This window comes from Setaria italica, chromosome VIII (genome assembly GCF_000263155.2).
Source record: "Setaria italica strain Yugu1 chromosome VIII, Setaria_italica_v2.0, whole genome shotgun sequence".
Classification (NCBI taxonomy): domain Eukaryota; kingdom Viridiplantae; phylum Streptophyta; class Magnoliopsida; order Poales; family Poaceae; genus Setaria; species Setaria italica.
The window spans coordinates 14,317,766-14,338,711 of record NC_028457.1 but is presented as its reverse complement, the minus strand read 5'-3'; the positions used below and the strand labels follow the sequence as shown (position 1 = coordinate 14,338,711).

Genomic DNA, 20,946 nt, shown 5'->3' with positions numbered 1-20,946 from the left:
TGATGCTACCTTGTCTAGACGGTTTATCTTATCAAATTCAATATGGTTTTTTAAATCCATATACTTGTTAAACTTGCATACCGTGTTCATTTCTGCGACGATGTTCTCCGCCGAGTAGCAACGTATGTCAAGAAGGAGGTTCGATTCTACGAGAAAGAGTGGATACGGACATCGTGACCGTGTCCCCTTTTCCGTAGCATCTAACCTCTTTTATGATGAAGTGCGGTGCTGCCTAGCTGAGGACATCCTCGCGAAATGAACACGGTCTTCAAGTTCAACAACTTCTGTAGTGGTAAGGAAAGAATTTTTGTACATAGATGACTTCTGCTACTTGTTGAACTTGCATACCGTGTTCATCTCGCCGAGGATGTTCTCCGCCGAGCAGCAACGTATGTCAAGAAGGAGGTTCGATTCTACGAGAAAGAGTGGATACGGACATCGTGACCGTGTCCCCTTTTCCGTAGCATCTAACCTCTTTAATGACGAAGTGCGGTGCCGCCCAGTTGAGGACATCCTCGCGAGATGATCACGGTCTTCAAGTTGAACAACTTATGCAGTGTTTGGGACTTTAATTTAAATATGTGTATTTGGATCTTCATGTTGTTGTATTGTACCATGTTGTTTGGATCTTTAATCGATTTTCACGCGTAATCCATTGTCAAGTGTAATCCATTTTCGTGCGTAATACGATGCAGATGGACCGGCATTGGATGTATAATGCAGACAGGCGGAGCAAGGTGTTTATTGATGGCTTGCATTATTTTCTCGAAGTGGCAAAAGCGAACAAGCCAGAGAATGGGTTCGTATGTTGTCCATGCTTCCAATGCAATAACAGGAAGGAGTATTCAAAGGATTCCTGGGGGACTATTCACAGCCACTTGTTTAAATACGGTTTCATGCCTAACTATTTGGTTTGGACCGAGCACGGTGAACTAGGGGTTGTAATGGAAGATGGCGAGGAGGAGGAGGAAGATGACACCATTCCGGACTGGGTTGCAGGCCAAGCTTTTGCAGGTACTACAATGGGCGAGGCTGATGAAGATGAGTTTGCAGAAAATGACCCTACTGATGACCTTGGTCAGGTGATACGAGATGCATACAGAGATTGCGAAACTGAGAAGGAAGCAGCAAAGTTGCAGCGCATGATAGATGATCACCAAAAATTGTTGTACCCAGGTTGCCAGCAGGGCCATAAAAAACTAGGTACGACACTAGAATTTGTGCAATGGAAGGCAAAAAATGGTGTGTCCGATAAGGCATTTCAGGGGATGTTGAACATTGTCAAGAAGATTCTCCCCGAGAATAATGAATTACCGTCCACAACATATGAAGCTAAACAGATTATTTGCCATCTCGGATTGGATGTTCAGAAGATACACGCATGCCCTAATGACTGTATCCTCTATCGTGGTGATGAATACAAGAAATTGGATGCTTGTCCCGTCTGCGAAGCCCTGCGGTATAAGATCAGGCGAGATGATCCTGGTGATGTCGAGGGGCAGTCTCCCAAGAAGAGAGTTCCCGCGAAGGTGATGTGGTATTTCCCTATAATACCACGCTTGAAGCGCTTGTTCAGGAACAAGGCGAATGCTAAGTTGATGTGATGGCACAAAGAAGACCGTAAGGAAGATGAGATGCTGAGACACCCCGCAGATGGGGCACAGTGGAGATCAATTGATAGAACATTCCCAGACTTTGAAAGTGAAGCAAGAAACATAAGGTTTGGTTTAAGCACTGATGGATTCAATCCATTCGGTGAGTTGAGTAGTGGTCATAGTACTTGGCCTGTGACCCTTTGTATGTTCAACCTTCCTCCTTGGCTGTGCATGAAGCGGAAGTTCATTATGATGCCGGCGCTTATCCAAGGCCCAAAACAACCCGGCAACGACATTGACGTGTACCTAAGGCCGTTGGTTGATGACCTTTTACAGCTCTGGAAGGAAGAAGGTGTACGTGTGTGGGATGAGGATAGACAAGAGATCTTTAATCTACGAGCACTGTTGTTCGTAACCATCAACGATTGGCCTGCATTGAGTAACCTTTCAGGACAGACAAATAAGGGATATCGGGCATGCACCCACTGTTTAGATGACACAGATAGCATGTACTTGAAGCACTGTAAGAAGGTCGTCTATATGGGTCATCGTCGATTTCTCCCTGCTCACCACCAGCTGAGAAAGAGCGGGATGCATTTCAAAGGGACGCCAGACCATCGTAAAAAACCTGCACACCGTAATGGAAAGCGTGTGTTCGAGATGATGAAGGATGTATATGTAGTCTTTGGAAAGGGACTTGGTAGCCAACCTGTTCCGAACGATGATAACGGACATGCACCCATGTGGAAGAAAAAGTCAATATTTTGGGAGCTACCTTATTGGGAAATCCTAGAGGTTCGCAACGCAATAGACGTGATGCACCTGACGAAGAATCTTTGCGTGAACGTGCTAGGCTTCATGGGTGTTTATGGAACCTCAAAAGATACATTGGAAGCACGACAGGACCTGAAAGCCATGGGGCAACGAGATGACCTACATCCGGAAAAGAGAGATAATGGACAGCACTACTTACGTCCTGCCAGTTACACTCTCAGCAAGGAGGAGAAGGATAGCATGTTTGAATGCTTGAATAGTATGAAGGTCCCGTCTGGGTGCTCCTCGAATATAAAGGGAATAATAAATATGAAACAAAAGAAGTTTGTAGAAATTCATAGAAATTTGTAGAAATTCATAGAAATTTGTAGAAATTCATAGAAATTTGTATAAAGATTCCGGACTTTGTACGATTCATGTTATTTTATGATTTCATTATATACATGTATGATTCCGGACTGCATTATATACAAATTTGTATTAAGACGATTTCTATGACTGTCATGTATGATTCCATGTATGTTTCCAGCAATAGTTGAAATGGCAGACGATGAGACCGCAAGGTATATCATGGAGCAGATAATCGCTGGTGATGGTAGTGGCGACAACGTTCCACTATCATACACGGATGAAGAGGGCACCCAGGCGGACATGTTCCTCAACATGTCTGCCGATGGGAATGAAGAGCAACAGCCGCAGCAACAACTTGCCGTGGCGGAAGGTTCCGGCGAGGTATATACAACCATTCTTGTATTGTTTCACGCCACCGCTACTAGTACGTACTAATTAACGAATCTTAAACTGTTAGCCCTCCGGATCGACACAAGGGCAGAAGACCCGAGGTCGTACAAAGGTGATGGAAGGGAGGCTTGTCATCACCGAAGTTACAGATGAGGGCAGGCCGGTTGTTCCCGAGAAAGTCGCAAAGAAGTACGTTAGTCAAATCGGGGCAATCGTCCGGGACAACGTGCCTATCAGCATCAGAGAATGGAAGGGCAGAAGCGATAATCCGTACGCCCTTCCAGAGACAGAAAAGAATATGCTGTGGGAAGACGTGAAGAGGCATTTCACATTCCCCGAAGATTATAGCGAGAAGGATGTCAAAGCGTGGACACTTAAGAAGATGGCTACTCAATTCCAGACATTCAAGAAGATGCTGGACACCCACTACATCAAGAAGGGCAAAACTCCAGACTTCAACGCGTGGCCCAAGTTGAGGGACCACTGGGATGCATTTGTTGAATACAGGAGGAGTGAAGAAGGTGTGAAAAAGATCACGACCAACGTTGCAAATGCTAGTCAGAAGGGCTACCACCATCATTTGGGGCGAGGTGGGTATGGCTCAGCAATTCCCAAGTGGAGAAAGATGGAACAAGATCTGATCGAACGGGGAATCATACCTGCAACTATTGAATGGCCCGAACGATCAAAGAACTGGTACTACGCTCATGGAGGCTCCCTAAGCCAAGAGGATGGGACGCTGATTTTCAATGATAGAATACGTGAGAAGGCCGAACATCTCATGAAGAACATTGAAGATTCCAAGGCTGGGAGGTTGAGGGTGGACCGAGAAAATGATGAGCTCACATTGGCCCTCGGTAATCCAGAGCACCCAGGACGTTGCCGGGGGTTCGGGGTGGTTCCGTGGAAGTTCGCTTTCCGAGGCGACAGCGCCTCTTACAGAAGCCGGAAGCGAAGAAAGGAACAGATGGAGGAGAGCTGGCGGCAGATGCTAGAACAACGAATGATGGATGAAATCAATTGGCGGGTGGCCGACGCAGTTGCGGAGTTGGCGCAATCTGGAGCAATGCCGAATCCTCACACCGCCAGCCCTTCTCAACGCCTCGGGAGCAGTTGTGCTTCTACAGGGGTCCCCGATGCGCAGACGCCCAGGTTACCCGTGGAGGAGCAACGGTTCCCCGTGGATGCCATCACGCAACGGACCTCATGTGAGCTGCATGCACCGGTCGGCAACCTCACTATTAAGGTATACTTATACATAATATTTATGCAATCTTGTCAATTGATCCAAGCCTCGAGATCGGAGTTCAACTTGTTTACTTCTGCTATATGTACAGGTAGCGTACGGGAGTGCGTTACCAACGCTGGCAGGGCAGAGCAGTCATGGCATGGACATTCCAACAGGCTATGCCAGCGTCTGCGTCGAGCAAATAGTAGATGCCCAGTATGAAGGTCTAGAGCTCGACTTCCCGGGAGGCGACGGGGAAAAGACATTGGCAGATGCGCTTCATGGGATCATTCTATGGAAGAAACGCTACATCATTATTTCCCGCACGGAGCCATCTCCTCAGACCTCAAGACCGCTCCCCGTAGATCCCGAGCAGCGACCTTCTCCTCATACCTCGAGACCGGCATCTCCTGCTCCAGGACCGTCGCTTCCATCTATATCAAGGTCTCCATCTCCACCACATCCTGGTGCTGGGAGCGACGACGACAATAACAACACCCCTCCCCGATCACCGTCGCCGGCACCAAGAGCGGCCCCCTCGAAGGAACCTGCAGCACCACTCAAGAAGTCACGAGCACCGCCTCCCAAGCAAAGACAGCCTCGAAAGAAGAAAACAAAGGTCAACCCTGAAGTGGCTCGCAAGGAACGCTTTGAGGCAATGTGTCATGCGGAACAGTGGGCAGAAATCCAACGAGAGGCCAGTGAGTGGTTCAAGAAACAAGCCGAATTAAAAAAGGCAAGGGAGATGGAGCCACCGCCAGTAAGTCGGCGAGATTTAAACTTTTTTATCAGGATGGAGGAAGGAGCCAAGAAAAGGATACCACTCTTGTCAAACTATGAACGGGCTCTAGTAAAGGCTGATGAAAAGGATAAAGAAAAGGAAAATCATCCTCCAGCAGTTCAGTCCCCGACTCAGCCATTTATCAAAGAAAGATGCTCAACGGGTAAAAGCAATGCCCTTGGATCAACAAGAAAATATATTGAAGTTCATGGAAGAAACAGGTCTGGGACTTGATGAATGCATAGGGCAAGTCGAGACGCCAACTGCACCGCCCCCTGAGCCGAGATGGCCTTATGAGCTAGGCAAGCCTCTAGTGAAGCCGGCAATGGTACGGAAGCTGTCAACAAAGATGTACGAATTCCATCAATGGTACATGACGGCATCCGCCAACTCGAGGGAGATGATCGGCATGAAGGTAAAACCGATAGATTTTTACGGTGAAGGGGAGAAAGTGCTGTGGCTAGACTTCAAGGATATATACGAAGTGTACCATCATGATGCCCTGGACGTCTCTCTGATCAGCGCTTGGATTCTGTAAGTGTCCGTTTATTATCTCTACATGTAAATTTTGGCGTGCGTCACCGTACTAACTTCATCTTCCATTTCATGTAGGATGCTAATTCAGACATGCCGCCGAGAGGCGTACCTACATATAGGCTTCATGGATCCATCTGTAGTTAACCAACGACAGATACAATTAGCGCCGGAAAAAACCTTTGCCGAAATATACAATTTCCTACACAAACAAACATTCAAGGATTTCATACTACTTCCATACAACTTCAAGTAAGTGTGTGTATACCGTCTACTTTCGATGTCTTTTTCCTTATCTCTACATGTTAGTTAGCTCTAATATGCATGAACATTTTACGCACGCAGCTTCCACTGGATCCTTATTATAATTGAGCCTGAAAGAAGCCACGTCACTGTCTTTGATTCGTTACGGAAAGATCCGGTGGACTACCAAGAATTGCAAGACATGCTAGGCTTGTAATAATTCTGGACCTTTATCTCTATGCAAAAATTTATTTCCTAAATTTTATCCCTGTTATACTATGTCATTCATTATTCTAATCCGCAGCGCATGGAAACAATTCATAAGGACACACAAAGGTCCATTCAAAGAAAATCTTACATGGAACACAGACTTCCCGGTACGTATGAAGTCTGCACATTTATTACATTGTATAACACGAATAGTTCATAACTTATTTTTTTCCGCACTGAAGTGCTTAAGACAGGAACCCGGGAATAATCTATGTGGCTACTACATCTGTGAGCACATGCACAGTTTTTTGGGACCCAAGGGACCGAAGATGACGCCGCACAACTTTAAAGTACGTAAAATAAATATATTACTAGTTAATTATTTTCTAGCTCCTTATATGTATTTGTTCATGTAACATTCACAAATTTCCAAATTATAGATGTTAAATATTCAACAAGGACTCTTGAAGGAAGAAAGAGTAGAGGCAATATGTGAAGGTCTCATTGGATTCATAATGGACGAGGTGGTAGATCCAAGAGGAGAATTTTATTACGACGGACGACAATTAGACACTCCGATCAGCAACACCACGACGGGAAGATCGTAGGAAGATACTTTGATTTATTTGTATATATGATCGATTTGTACTAATTAAGCTAGTTGAATTGTGTATATGAATTGTGTATAAGGATTGTGTATATATATAGTAGTTGTATAATTACAAATCCCATTCGTTTAAATACTAGTTGATTTCGTTCTAAAAAAATCTCAACTACAAGGTTAACAAATTAAAAGGGCCGCGTATACGTGATGCATGCATGAAAAATTCAGGCGTCACCAGTGCCATGCAAGCGCAATTTAGTCCCGGTTGGAATTGAGCCGGGACTAAAGGGGTCCAACCGGGACTAAAGGGACCCCCTTTAGTTCCGGTTGGTGTCACCAACCGGGACTAAAGGGCCTGTCCCGCGCCTGGCGTGGCAGGCCCTTTAGTCCCGGGGGTCCTTTACTCCCGGTTAAAATACCCGGGACTAAAGACCCCCCCCTTTTGTCCCGGTTGGTTTATCCCGGATGGATATCCGAGAGATATGCACCCTACCAACCGGGATTAAAGGTCAATTCTCTACCAGTGAAGTATGAATCCTGAAGTACTCAACGCGCGCACTTTGTGATCAAGGATAACTACGTACTCTCGGCCTGTTTATGAACACTAACTGTATAATGCTTCTCTTCTGAAGGTTTGTCAGTGACCATGAGTTGGCGCACCTCTCCGTGTGTCGGGAGGAAAGCTTCGGGCACGGGAGGCTGAGGATTGTTGAGAGGAGAGCCGTATGGACGTGGCACCGTAACCATGATAACCACGCTACGGTCTGCGACGAGGTCTGGCTGGAGAGTTTACTGGCCAGCCCAAAACGATGAGGTCTTTAGCAATGACGAGCTGAAAGACGATAATGAGTTGTTTGTTCTAGTAATGCGCATCGATTGTGGTATGTGTGGGAATAGATTTTGGAGGGCCTTGTAGTCCCACAGATCAAGATAATGGGTCTACCACATAATGTACTTGTCCTTAAGTACACAACTTCAAAGTCAAAAAGGAAATTTCAGAGCATATAGTTTTAAGGACAGAGCGAAAGGTTTTGGAGGAGACGGAATTGAAGAGCATCTGGTTTCATCTCAACAATTTGGTCAGGAAACGTGGTCGGAATGCAAGGGACAGGATGCATAAAAATAATGTTGATATGATTTGAAAACCAAGCAATCAACAAATGCATACCTGAAATAGTGTGTTTCTTATGCGAAAGATGTTCAAATGGTTGCAAATAGAAACAAAAAAGTGGAAGATCTGTCCATCATTACGTTGGGTAACATGATGAAAGACATGTACCCCAGTCATTTTGGGATAGTTTCTTCCAGTGCTGGGTATAATTGTCAGCGTTGCTTCTAGTTTTCTTGGCATGCATGCATGTGAAGAAAAAACCTAAACAAAGTCGTAGTGATTGCTGGGGTATTTTGGACTAAACACAAATTGCAATCAACTCAAGAACTCAGAAATAGTTGTATTGTTGTAAAAAATTTGAATGGCAAAGCTAGCTATATTATGTGACAGAGTAGATAATTAATAAACTAATTGGGATAGTTTTTTAATCACATCCGTATTTTATTACCAGCATATTCCAAGGATAACTATAAGTCATCATAGGTTACATTGTTTGAAAATCAAGTCATTTTTAACATAACTAACACATCTTACACAAGAAAAGAAGTTCAAAGCAGCTTTATCTATACTATAAAGAGCGATGAAATTGAGGTCAATTCCCACCTAGAGTTATACCCACGTACCCCTCACAAAGGACCCACCTCAGGGCAAAATAGGGTAAAATAGACGACGAAGGGGAGCGGGAGATCGAATATTCCTAGCATCCGTTGCATATTGCCGCTCTACCATGTCTAATATTTTTGAATTTTTACCAACACGTATTTTATTACCCGTCGGCCCCAGCTAGTGCATCGGCATGGTAAATTATGATCAATCCATTCCGGTCACGACCTTCCAATTCAAGCCAAACGATCAATCACGCTCAGTCGGGAATAATCAATGCAAATCACTAATCACGCTAAGTCCCTTCCAATTACATCGAAACCATTCCAATTACAAGCCCATAATTCCCACCAATAAAATTTATTGATTGATGATCAATCATAGTTAATATGAAACAATCACCTATTATGTCGAGACACATCCAATTACGTGCCCATTGTCCCACCAAACAAATTGATTGATTGGCGATTGATCACGGTCAATCCAGAACAATCAAATCACCAATCACGTTGAGTCTCTTCCTATTACGTCGAAAAACTTTCAATTACGAGCCCATTGTCCAACCAATTAGATTGATTGATTGGATGATGATCCATCCGGTCATCCAGAACAATTAGATCAGAAATCACGTCTGAGTCCCTTCCAATTATATTAAACCCTTGTAATTTTGAGTCCAATAACCATATCAATCAAAGTAATTGATTGAAGCATGGATACTTTCTGCATTCATTTGTTGCTACATGCTACTTTTGTGTCTCTTAAGATTGCTATGGCACAACCTCATGGATCGGTGATTGACATAGTAGCAGAGCCACAAAGGTAGGTTTTGTTGGTTTAACATATCGCAGTTTACTTCATCTATATGGAATAATAACAGAATTGGATTTTGTTATTCTAGCGTTCCTGTTCCTCCGTCTATTATAATAACCTAACATTCCCTTCATCTATATGGAATAATAACAGAATTGGATTTTGTTATTCTAGCGTTCCCTGTTCCTCCGTCTATTATAATAACCTAACATTCCCGCATCTGGTGGTTGATAATTTAAATGTTATTTTTGGGACATCTTTGATATATAATAATAATAATAGCTTTATGTGTTCATCATGTGTGTATTGATATCATAAATTATAAATAATAATAGGTTCCAGTCAAATTTTGTTTTCTCTAAATTGACAGAACATAGAATCTAAATTGATAAGGATCTTGATCTTAGTAATTAATGCAAGAGTCCTCCGAATTTCTAGCATGTGAGCAAGAGGAGGGGATATTGGAAGACCGAAAGGAAAAATAGAGAAGTAAAAAAATCGAGATACAGAAGTATGAAATCAAGACACCTACAGCTCTAGTACCTCCTCTTCTTCTCCACTGATGAATCCAAATCCGACTACCTCCATTTCAGGTTAGGGTTTTCAGTTGGGTTTAGGGTTTCAAATTAGAAATGGTATTGTTGCTGCAGGATCGTATTGCATGGTTCAGGGAGGATGCTGAACCATGGTGGTGGTGGAGAGTGGGATGACATGGTGGTGGTGGTGGTGCCAACCGCCACGATAGTGCTGGAGTCCAGTTGTAGAGAGTAGGTTGTAGGGGTCATGATGGTTGTGTTTAGCGGTGGCCATGGTTCTGGACAGCGGCTACAGAGATGATGGTGCCGCCAAAGCCAGGAGGGGTGGCCATGGTTCAGAGTTCAGATTAACTCGAGCCATGTCATAATTCGTCAATTTTGATGATGTGGTTTCTGTGCATTACATAGACGAGGATTTATGACAAGGAGGCCAACAGCTAAGGCCCGTTGTACATCACGATTGGCGACGCAGGCAACAGCAGAGCTCACAAGTATGAATACTGAAGTACTCAATGCGCTTGGTGCTCAAGGATAACTCCTCTGAGCGTGTTTATTATTGTGAACACTAACAGTATAATATAATGCTTCTATTGTGAAGGCTCGTCAGTGACCATGAGTTATTGGCTCACCTGTCTGTGTGTGTCGTCACGAAAGCTTCGGGCACGGGAGGCTGAGGATCGTGGATGAAAGGAGAGCCGTCTGGACATGGCACCGTAACGATGATGAGCACGCTACGGTCAGCGACGAGGTCTAGCTGGAGAGCTTATTGGCCAGCCCAAAAGATGAAGACTTTACACTAGTAGAAAATTGGCTTTCCATACGCTCCCTTTTGTCCCGGTTTAAAGTTGGTCCGGGACAAAAGGTTCACCAACCGGGACTAAAACTCGGTCACTGGTGGGGGGCTCACCAACTGGGACCTTTTATCCCGGTTGCAAAGGCTAGTGGGAAAAAAAGACTCTGAGAGGCATTTTATCCCGGTTTGAAACACCAACCGGGATAAAAGAGTCTTTTATCCCGGTTGGTAACACCAACCGAGATAAAAGGGTCAAGAGCCTTTTAACCCGGTTTGTAATACCAACCAGGATAAAAGGGGGTCATTTATCCCGGTTGGTGTTTCAAACCGGGATAAAAGGGTCCCCCAACGAGGTGACTGGAACGTGGCTGGAAGGGGATTAAATCCTCGAACCCTTTTATCCTGGTTGGAAACACCAACCGGGATAAAAGGGGGTCTTTTATCCCGATTGGTGTTTCCAACCGGGATAAAAGGGTCCCCACGAGTTAATACAAAAGGATAGTATCCCTACATAGTTAGATGTGGTGTGTAGGTGGGATGGCAAGGAAGCTACGCGCGAGGCTGGAGGTTGTGGGTTCGAATCTCACGAACCGCGCACGCGCATATTTCGCGTGAAAAATCGCGTGACTTGTGAGCGTGTGGGGGCCTCCTGGGAGCACGCGCATATTTTTTTTTTTTGCAGCGCCGGCCGTGGGTGACCCCATTTATCCCGGTTGGTATTACCAACCGGGATAAAAGGGGGTCTTTTGTCCCGGTTGAGTGATCCGGGATAAAAGACCCCCCCTTTTGTCCCGGTTGGTTTATCCTGGATGCATTTTCGGGATCTTTGCACCCTACCAACCGGGACTAAAGCCCAATTCTCTACTAGTGTTAGCACTTACTAGCTGAAACACGATGATGAGTTGTTTGTTCTAGTAATGCGCATCGATTGTGGTATGTGCCGGAATAGATTTTGGGGTCTTGTAGTCCCACAGATATCAAGATAATGGGTCTCTTCCATAAAGTACTTGTCCTCAAGTACACAACTTCAAAGTCAAAAAGGTAATTTCAGAGCATATATTTTGAAGGACAGAGCGAATGGTTTTGGAGGAAGCGGAATTGAAGAGCATCTGGTTTCATCTAAACAATTTGGTTAGAAAATGTGGTCGGAATAATACAAGGGACACGATGCATAAAAAACAATGTCAATATGTTTTGAAAACCACGAAATCAACAAATCCATACCTGAGATAATGTCCTTATGCAAAAAAATGTTGTTAAAATTGTTGCAAATAGAAAAAAAGTGGAAGATTTGTCCATCATTACGTTGGGTAACATGATGAAAGACATGTACCCCAGTCATTTTGGAATTTCTTCCAGTGCTGGGTATAATTGTCAGCATTTCTTCTAGATTTGTTGGCATGCATGCATGTGAATTCAAAACCAAAACAAAGTCGTAGTGATTGCTAGGGTATTTTGGACTAAACACAAATTGCAATCCACCCAAGAACTAAGAAATAGTTTTATTGTGAGATAAAATTTGAACGCAAAAGCTAGCTATATTATGGGACAGAGTAGATAATTAGTGAACTAAAAGGGATAGTTTTCTTAATCACACCAATATCTTATTACCAGTATATTTCAAGCATAGCTATAAGTCATCATAGGTTACATTGTTTGAAAATCAAAAGTCACTTTTTAACATAACTAACAAATCTTACACTACAAAAGAAGTTAAAGTAGCATTATTGACAGAACAGAAAATCTAATTTGAGAGGGATCCCGATTTTAGCTTAATGCAAGAGACCTCCCGATTTCTAGCATGTGAGCAACACGAGGGGATGCTGGAAGACCGAAAGGAAAAAAATAGAGAAGTAAAAGAATTGAGATACGGAAAAATGAAATCAAGACACCTCCAGCTCTAGTACCTCCTCTTCTTCTCTGGTGATGAATCCAAATCCGACTACCTCCATTTCAGGTTAGGGTTTTGAGTTGGGTTAAGGGTTAGGGTTTCAGGGTTTCAGGTTAGGCACAATATTATGGCTGCAGGATTGTATTGCATGGTTCGGGGAGGATGTTGAACCGTGGTGGTGGTGAGGAGTGGTAGGATTACACGGTTGTGGTGGTGCCAACTGACACGATAGTGCTGGAGTCCAGCAGCAAAGAGTTGGTAGTAGGGATCATGATGGTTGTGTTTAGCGGTGGTCATGGTTCTGGACAGCGGCTACAGAGAGATGATGGTGCCACCGAAGCCAGGAGGGGCGGCGGGGAAATCTGGGTCAAATGCAGTGGGCCGGAGGCTGGGAGAAGGGAGAAAGGGAGGGGAAGGGACGGGCGGGATGAGGAGAGAGGATGGTGGTCCTCGCATGCGTTGAAGGTTGTTGGCAATACAGGGGCAGAGCACAATTCAATGATGGTGCGATTTTTTGTACTCACACTTTTTCCCCTTAAGGATAAGATTTTATATTCATATATCAAATTTCTAATCCTCGGATCCCTGAAAACATATTGATCCAAAGTAGTAGAAGGATAATTTAAAAGCTTATGTTTTGAAGGAGGCAGCAAAGGTTTTGGAGACAACTGAACTGAAGATCTTTTTTGTTCAAATTTCTTGAGGATCCATTGCAGCTTATTAGGGCTTGGTACTGGAGGATACATGCAAATCATGAATACGAAATTTGAATGTATTGTAACTGCTGCAATCTTTCACAAATGTAATCCATATGTTAAGTATCAAACATTGTTTAAAATAGTTCTAAAGGAGGTTCTGCAAAAATATTTCACATGTTCGAGCTCAGAGCTCGAACAGCCCCATTGTTCCAGCTGTTAGCCCCACACCCCCGCCCCCAACCCTCCCCCCCCCCAAACCCCCCCCCCCAATCCACCGAATATATGCAAGGGTCTATTTGCTAAGGATTGATTGTAGCTTCTTAAGATCGGCATTATACATGGGAGTACATGGAACTCTCCTTGTCTCAACAATTGGGTTAGAAGATGTGCTCTGATTTTACCCCAGAAATATATTGAAGATATGAATTTTATTGCATCAGCCTATAGCATGGTTCTTCATTTAGCAAAGGGTTCTATAGTTCAGGGGCGGTATCATCTATCAACCAGGCTTACACTAGAACAAAACTGACCTTTCATCCAACCCCTTTTGTGTCGGCTAATATTGGGCCCGGGATAAAGTGCCTTTAGTCCCGGGTCAAAAATGTGCCACCGAATGCCACCGTCGGTGGGCGAGGGAGGGCTTTAATCCTGGTTGCAAATACCAACTAGGACTAAAGCCCCCTTTGATCCTGATTGTAACGACTAGAAAATACCGCACCGACGCCATGTAACGACCCCGGTTAATCCTTCAAGTTACCCTTAATCCGAGTCCCCAAATCCCTCTGTCCCAGCCCTCCCCTGAGCTTAAGCGCTCCCCTCTGGTTCCCGGTCCCGACCCCTGAGACTCCCACTCACCCCGCCGGTTCCTTCTGAGTCCCCATAGCAGCGCTCCTTTCAATCTTGGAGCTATGAGAAACCGAGAATGACCGGTGGAATGACGGGTGGACTCGTAAATCTTTTTCCCAGATCTCCCGAGGCACGCACTCGAGCGGCCTGCATCGCTTCAGAGCTCTCCCGCCGCATGGCTCAGCTTCTCCGACGCCCGCCGCTTCGCCCAGTTGCCGGCCGCGACCGAATGGATTCTCGCGCCCTTCTCCCCAATCATCGCGGAAGCCCCTCTGCACCCCTTTCTGTAGCGCCTCGTCTCGCTCGCGCCCTCGCCAGCCGTGCCTTGGTGCTCCGACGCCGCTATCGTAGAGCTTTGCCGCCTGCTGCGCCCAAACTGCTTCGCTGCTCGCGCCCATAATCACCTCACTGGATCCCCTGTTGCAAGGCCCGATGCCTTCCGGCTTTTCCGCCGCCTCTCCACAGTCGCGCCGCCCCGAACTCGCTATGCGACAATTCCTCCATCGCCAACCCCGACTCCGGCCGTGACAGTTCTTTTCCGCCTTGCCAGAACTGTGCTCGGCAAACCGCTGCTTTGCGCTCGCCCGCGCAGCCGTAGCCCGCCTGTCTTTTCATCTGTGCAACCTCACTTGCAGCGCCGTTCCCCCTGTCACACCTACAGATCCGCCACACGACGACGCGCACCTCCGCCAAATCTCAACCACTGGCAAAACCGCAGCTGCGCCGCCTTGTCTCCAGTGCCCAATAGCTGAGGATGCTATCTTCGAAGTCCTGTTCCGCCACCCATCGCCGTTCAATCGCCGCCATGACAGCGCACTCCATCCTTTTCTTCTGATCTTCGTGCTACTCCAACTCCCTCTCCCTCCGCGCAGCTATAAAAGGGAATGCCAGAGTCCTACTTGAGTTCCCTTCGCCATCATTGCCTCGCTGCCTTGTTTCCCTATTTTGTGCTTGAGCGCCGCCACCTAAGTTCTTGAGAAACTCTCATTCCCGCTCAATACCCGCACCTCTCCAATCCACCCAGCCGCCTGCTCCTCCGCGCTGTGCTAGAGCTTTCTTGTTGCTCACAAGAAGCTCCACCGCCACCGGAGCACCGCCGGACATCGCCTCCACCCAAGCCTTAGTGCTTAAGTGCTTAAGCCCTTCCGCGCAAGTCTACTCCTTCCCGGGTATAATTGTGAAGGATCATAGTAGCCACAACAATCATCTTTTTCTTGTACATGGGGTACGGTGGCATCTTGTAGAGAATTTGCTACTTCATTTTTAATAGTCCAAACGATCGCTCAATAACATTACGAATAGTTGAGTCAACATGATTGAACCTTTCCGTGGGAGTCTTTGGTTCCATAACCCTATGCCATTAAGGTAAATGATACCATTCATCCTTGTAAGGAGCTAGATACTCAGGGCGATTAGGATAATCCGCATCAATGACATAGTATTTGCCTGCAAAATGAGAAGATAATACAAGTTATTATTTATTCAACATTGGGACAAGTAAAGCATAAATCATATAAAGGCGATGTTACCTTGTGGAGGATGTGGGAAGAATTCTTCATCCACTCTAATTGCATTGTACAACACACTTGTGTCAAGCATAGCTCCAAGCTAACACGTGGATACATAAGTGAAACGCATGTCGAAATCACAAATAGCTAGAAAATTTTGGGTTGCCATTATGATTTTCTCCATATATCTTACCATCTCATCGGGTGACAGAGCAACACGGATATAAGTGTCATTAAGAGCACCTATGAAATCTTTGAAGTGTGGATATCCATGTCTATCATCTCTTATCCTTTAATGGACAGTAGGGAAGCTTGGATTTTTTGTCTAATGAAATCCTTTGTCATAGCAATAAAACATAATAAGACCTCATCAAATTTCCTACTTATAGTTTCACCAGAGTGGTTGAATCTATTTTGATATCTCTTATTAGACTCATTTCCACCCAAAGTGTATAATAAAATCACCAACATCTCAAGTGTGTTCATATACGTGGAAGGTTTAAGCCCATACCTTTCCACCAATAAATCATGAAGATCCATAAATACATCCTCATTTATATGAAGTTGTCTATGGCATTCACCCGCATTCCTTATTGTCTCCATCAATTATCCCATGCCACTAAGGTTTGATATTCTTGGTGGGTTTTTATCTAGATAAAGATCGACGTAAATTTAAGCTACTTGAGCACCACCAAGAACTAAACTTCAAAACTGCTCACTCTCCTCACTACTATCACTCTCACTCTCAGACACCTGCAATTTAACATGAAACAAAATGATATGAATATATTTGAACTAGACAGGACATAGGTATCACATTAAAAAAATAAAAGCAAAATATACCAATCATGAAGTACACCATTGTTGATATTAATACAAAAGGTTCAATGATGACAAAGTTCAAATGACATTAATAAAATAACATGAAAATAGTGTCCAAATAATCAAAAAGTGATAAAGTTCAAATGACATAAAAAATAACATGAAAAGGACATCCGACAATACAAATGATGGTCTTCAATTCCCGTATTTGGTGTTGAACTTCCTCGTAGGCCAACCGAACCTAATATCCTTAGTTGAAAGGGTCATGAACATGTCCCTTTGATCTCTCTTCACAAAGAACTCAGTGGTAATGAAATACTCATCGGTACCATACCCCGCTCCACAGTCCAAAACAAGGTCCATTACTTGTTCAACAGTAACTTCGCCAACCTTCCTTGATGTGAAAGTCTTGGCTTGTTCAGCTATGTTACTTAATTTTTCTTGAATCACAAGTGTTGTTCCTATTTTTGCTTTCTTTCCTTTGCCTATGACAACCCTTGATCTTCTTTTTTCCATTGCCAATGGATGGAGACACCTCCTCAATGTCATTCCCAGTAGAACCTCCATTGTCTTCTTCTATTGGGGACACATGAATATCATCCCCACCACCATCAAGGTTCTCACCATCATCATTGTCTACATCAAAAGGACTATCATGATTTTGGGGTATGATAGGGTTGGAACTCATAGGGTTCCAATGATTTGTTTTATCATTAATGATATCACCAAACATAACTCTCAAATTATCCATATTTTGCAGAGGTTTTGTCCTAAAGCCGCCGCATCCTGGGATGTCCTGTAGTAAAAAAAATTGAAAATAGTGTTAGTAATGAGTGAGTAATGAGCATGAATGATTCATCAAAATTTAAAAAATACATCCTCACCTTCCTTGCCTTCCTTCACCACTCAATGTCCATGTCAATCACACCATTTATTCTGTCCCAACATGTTCCTGTTTGCCTCTTCATTAATCCATTACATATTGATGATTTTGTCTTCAATTTATCCCACTTGTTTTTCAGTTGCATCTTGCTAATATAAATTCCTGCCATCTGATAAAATCTATTTGACACTTCGGTATAGCCTACAGAGTTCAAATATGTATTTGGTCTATTGCCTTTCTTAACTTGTTCTGCAAACAAGTTACAAATGATCGAAGTGTATGCGTCGGTCAAGTCTATCATATCTCCCTAACCATGATATCCACATGTATTTTCAACTATTTGGAACACTAGCCATTGTTCAAATATCACAACACTCATGACATATTCACATATGCATAGCAAATCTATCAACATAGATGAACATACATCAACGACAATTTACATACCTCCTTCTTCTTGGCTGCCTTGGAGGGCTTCTTGCTTTGTCCTTGGCATCGGCCTCTTCCTAGCCGCTGCTTCCCACGGCCATGGCCGACACTTGCATCTTCAGCACCAAGAATGGCCTCTTCAAGGTCAGGGTTAGCCCCGGCTAGGGTGTGGCTGCCCCTACCTAGGCCACGGCCACCTTTGGCCAGGCCACGGCCGCCCGCGCCCAAGACATGACCGTACCCGACCAAGCCTCCGCCAGGGACTCTTCGAGGAACGGCTAAGCACCGGCCAGGGGCTCGCTGCTACCGACATGGGCACGGCTGCCACCGGCCAGGCCACGGCTGCCCCCAGCCAGGCCACCAGCCCCCAGGATACGGCCGCCCCGGGCCAAGCCTCCAACCAGGAACTGTTTGATTAATGGCTCAGCGCCGGCCAAGAGCTCGTTGCTACCGACCTGGGCACGGCCGCCATCGGCCAGGCCACAGCTGCCCCCAGCCAGGCCGCCAGCCCCCAGGATACGGCCACCCCGAGCCAAGCCTCCGACCAGGAACTGTTTGAGGAATGGCTCAGCGCCGGCCAAGAGCTCGCTGCTACCAGCCTGGGCACGGCCGCCACCGGCCAAGCCACAGCCGCCCCCATCCAGGCCGCTGCCGGCCGTCGGCCCCCAGGACATGGCCGCCACCGGCCAGGAATTCTTCGACGAACGGCTCAGCGCCGGCAAGGGGCTCGCTACTGCCGGCCTGGGCACGGCCGCCCCCAGCCAGGCCACCAGCCAGGGCATGCTATAGGCCCAAATCAGTGTCGGCTAGGGGGTGGATGCCGTCAGCCAGGTCGTGCCCGGCCATGGGCACCGACGGGTGGAATAACGTTCAATCGAAGGAAGGGGAGATGGCGGTGGCAGCGGAGGTAGAGGCATCATGAGGGAGAGAGACGTCACGCGGGAGGGGGTGGCGGCAGAATAGGAGACGTCACGAGGGAGGGGGCGGTGGCAGAATAGGAGGCGTCGGGCATGGCTTTTTTTACCCCTCGAAGCAGTATGTGTAAACAATGGCATTGGTGGGTAATTTCCACCCAACTCCAAGAGAAGGTATGGAACTAGTTTTCTCGGAGCACCCTTTGAGAAGCTCCAGAAAACCTTGAAGTTGCCTCCCAGATCCACCTTTTTTCTGGAGTTGGTATAGTTGAAGCTAGAGGTGTTTGGCAAGATGATTTTGGAGCGGAACTACAAAACCTGGAGTAGAGCAGTCCCAAACACGCCCTTAATACGAAACTTGAGCCATAGAAGCACCTCCTAAAGGGCTAATAGATCTAGGAAAAGGAACTCAAAAAGCTCAAGAATTCATCTTGGATTTTGGAGAAAACCGAATGCCCTTAAAAGGAACCGATTTTGGGGAAATTCAAAATTCGAGGTGCTCGTGCATGGATTTGCTAGAGGATCATCATATATGCTCTTACACATGTTCTAGCACCAAGAAGTTCCCCCAAGAATCCCTCTAAAAAATGCAGCCAAACTCAAGATCGAGAAATCCCTCAAAAATAGCTCCGAAAATAAGGACAAAGATAAATTTCAGATCTTGACAAAGAGAAGCAATTGAGCACAAAATTGATCTTTGGATTATTTCACCGTGTTCAGTTAGAAGTCACTCTTAAGTACAATCAAAGCTAAGATGGCAAAAAGATCAAATCAAATATCCTCTCATCTCTCCCCTTCTCACCTACAAAAGGCTCTCACCCACCAAAAAAGAGAAGCCCACTACCTAACAACCCCAAGAGATGTGGATGCCCTAACATCTCTCTCCACATATATATAGGCATCTGAAAAATAACTAGAATACCCTTACATGAAGCATATGTCTCAAATACCCCATAGAGGTAAAACCATCAAACTTTTTATTGGTACATCGGATGGACCCGACACCTCATGACTTCGCTTTGACTTGACGAAAGTTTCATGACGGTGCCAAGCGTCCTCCGACTTGACACCGTCCGGCCACACCAGACTCATCCCCCGATTTTCAGGCCAAAATGGTCAAACCCTCTTGCACACCCCACAGGCGTGACTCACCACTGGTTTTGAGGCCAAACCGGTCAAACCCTCTTCCATACCCCACAAGGCATGAATCATCCCCGGTTTTGAGGTAAACTGGTCAAACTCTCTTGCACGCCGCACACGATGTGACTCACCGATGTCGACGCGTGTCCGGCCTCCGCCAAGCCTTTGACACCTCCAAGTCTTTCGCTCCCAAGCCGCCTACTCGACTCACCTCCGTCCCGCTTGACTCGAACGACGCTGTCTCCATCCCGTCCATGTACTCTTGCTCTTCCGTGCACCATGTGGATCGCCCACGACTCAGCCCGAACTCCTCAGGTCCCTCGGTCCAAGCCTACTCGTGTTCACCCTTCACAGCTCTAGTCCACTAGCATGAACTTTTTGCTTGACCTTCACCTCATGCCATCGACTGTCATGTCGCATCCTATACCTGCACATCACAAGCCAAGAGACACAACACATAAGATATGTTTTACACACACCACAACACAACATACACAACACAACACCTCCGGTTAGCCATTAGCATAATCATGCACATATGAAATGTGGACTCAACCAGCAAAGCCTCAAATCATCTAGTCAATCACTCATCAGAAATAGACCAAGGCACATCTCAACTTGGTTTGTCAGCTTCTGATGCTAGAGTTGAGTTGTATGTCATGTAGTAGCTGTATGACAACAAGACAGCCGATGACCGTTCTATCGATAAACAAGCTTATTATATTCAACCGCTGGCAAAAGAACTCTAGGAGGCATAATCGCTATGCTGCCACCTACTTGGAGGGATTTTGGTTCTTATAAAAATTATAATATACTAGTGTTTAGTGTTGCCAACCTCATTGAATCCATGGATGCTGAGAAGGCAAGACAAAAAAATTTCTATTCTTCTAGCCCCAATTCCTAACATGCGCAACAAATCTGGCTTTATTTTTAGGGTAAACCTATCTAACAGGAAACATTCTACCCACTTCTCCAATAGGGTCATCGCTTCGTGAGCTATCACTGGTAGAAAAATGAGCATTAGTCCCGATTTGGAAATCTCATATATCTCGATTTTTTCAACCGGGACTAAAAGCTTTTGCGCCAAAAAAATATTCTAAAGTCACGTGAAATATGTGTGTGCACGGTGCGTGGGATTCGAACCCACGACCTCAAGCCTCGCGCATAGCTTTCTTATCATCTCACCTACACAACACATCTGACTAAGTAGAGGATGCAATCATTTTGTAGTAACTCATGGGGGACCCTTTAG

At 45.4% G+C, this 20,946-nt stretch overlaps 1 pseudogene; it reads left to right on the top strand.

Annotated features, from left to right (window-relative positions):
• The window catches only part of LOC101778224, a 17,879-nt pseudogene extending 5,240 nt beyond the window's left edge, over window positions 1–12,639 (top strand).
• Window positions 12,640–20,946: the final 8,307 nt, after the last annotated feature.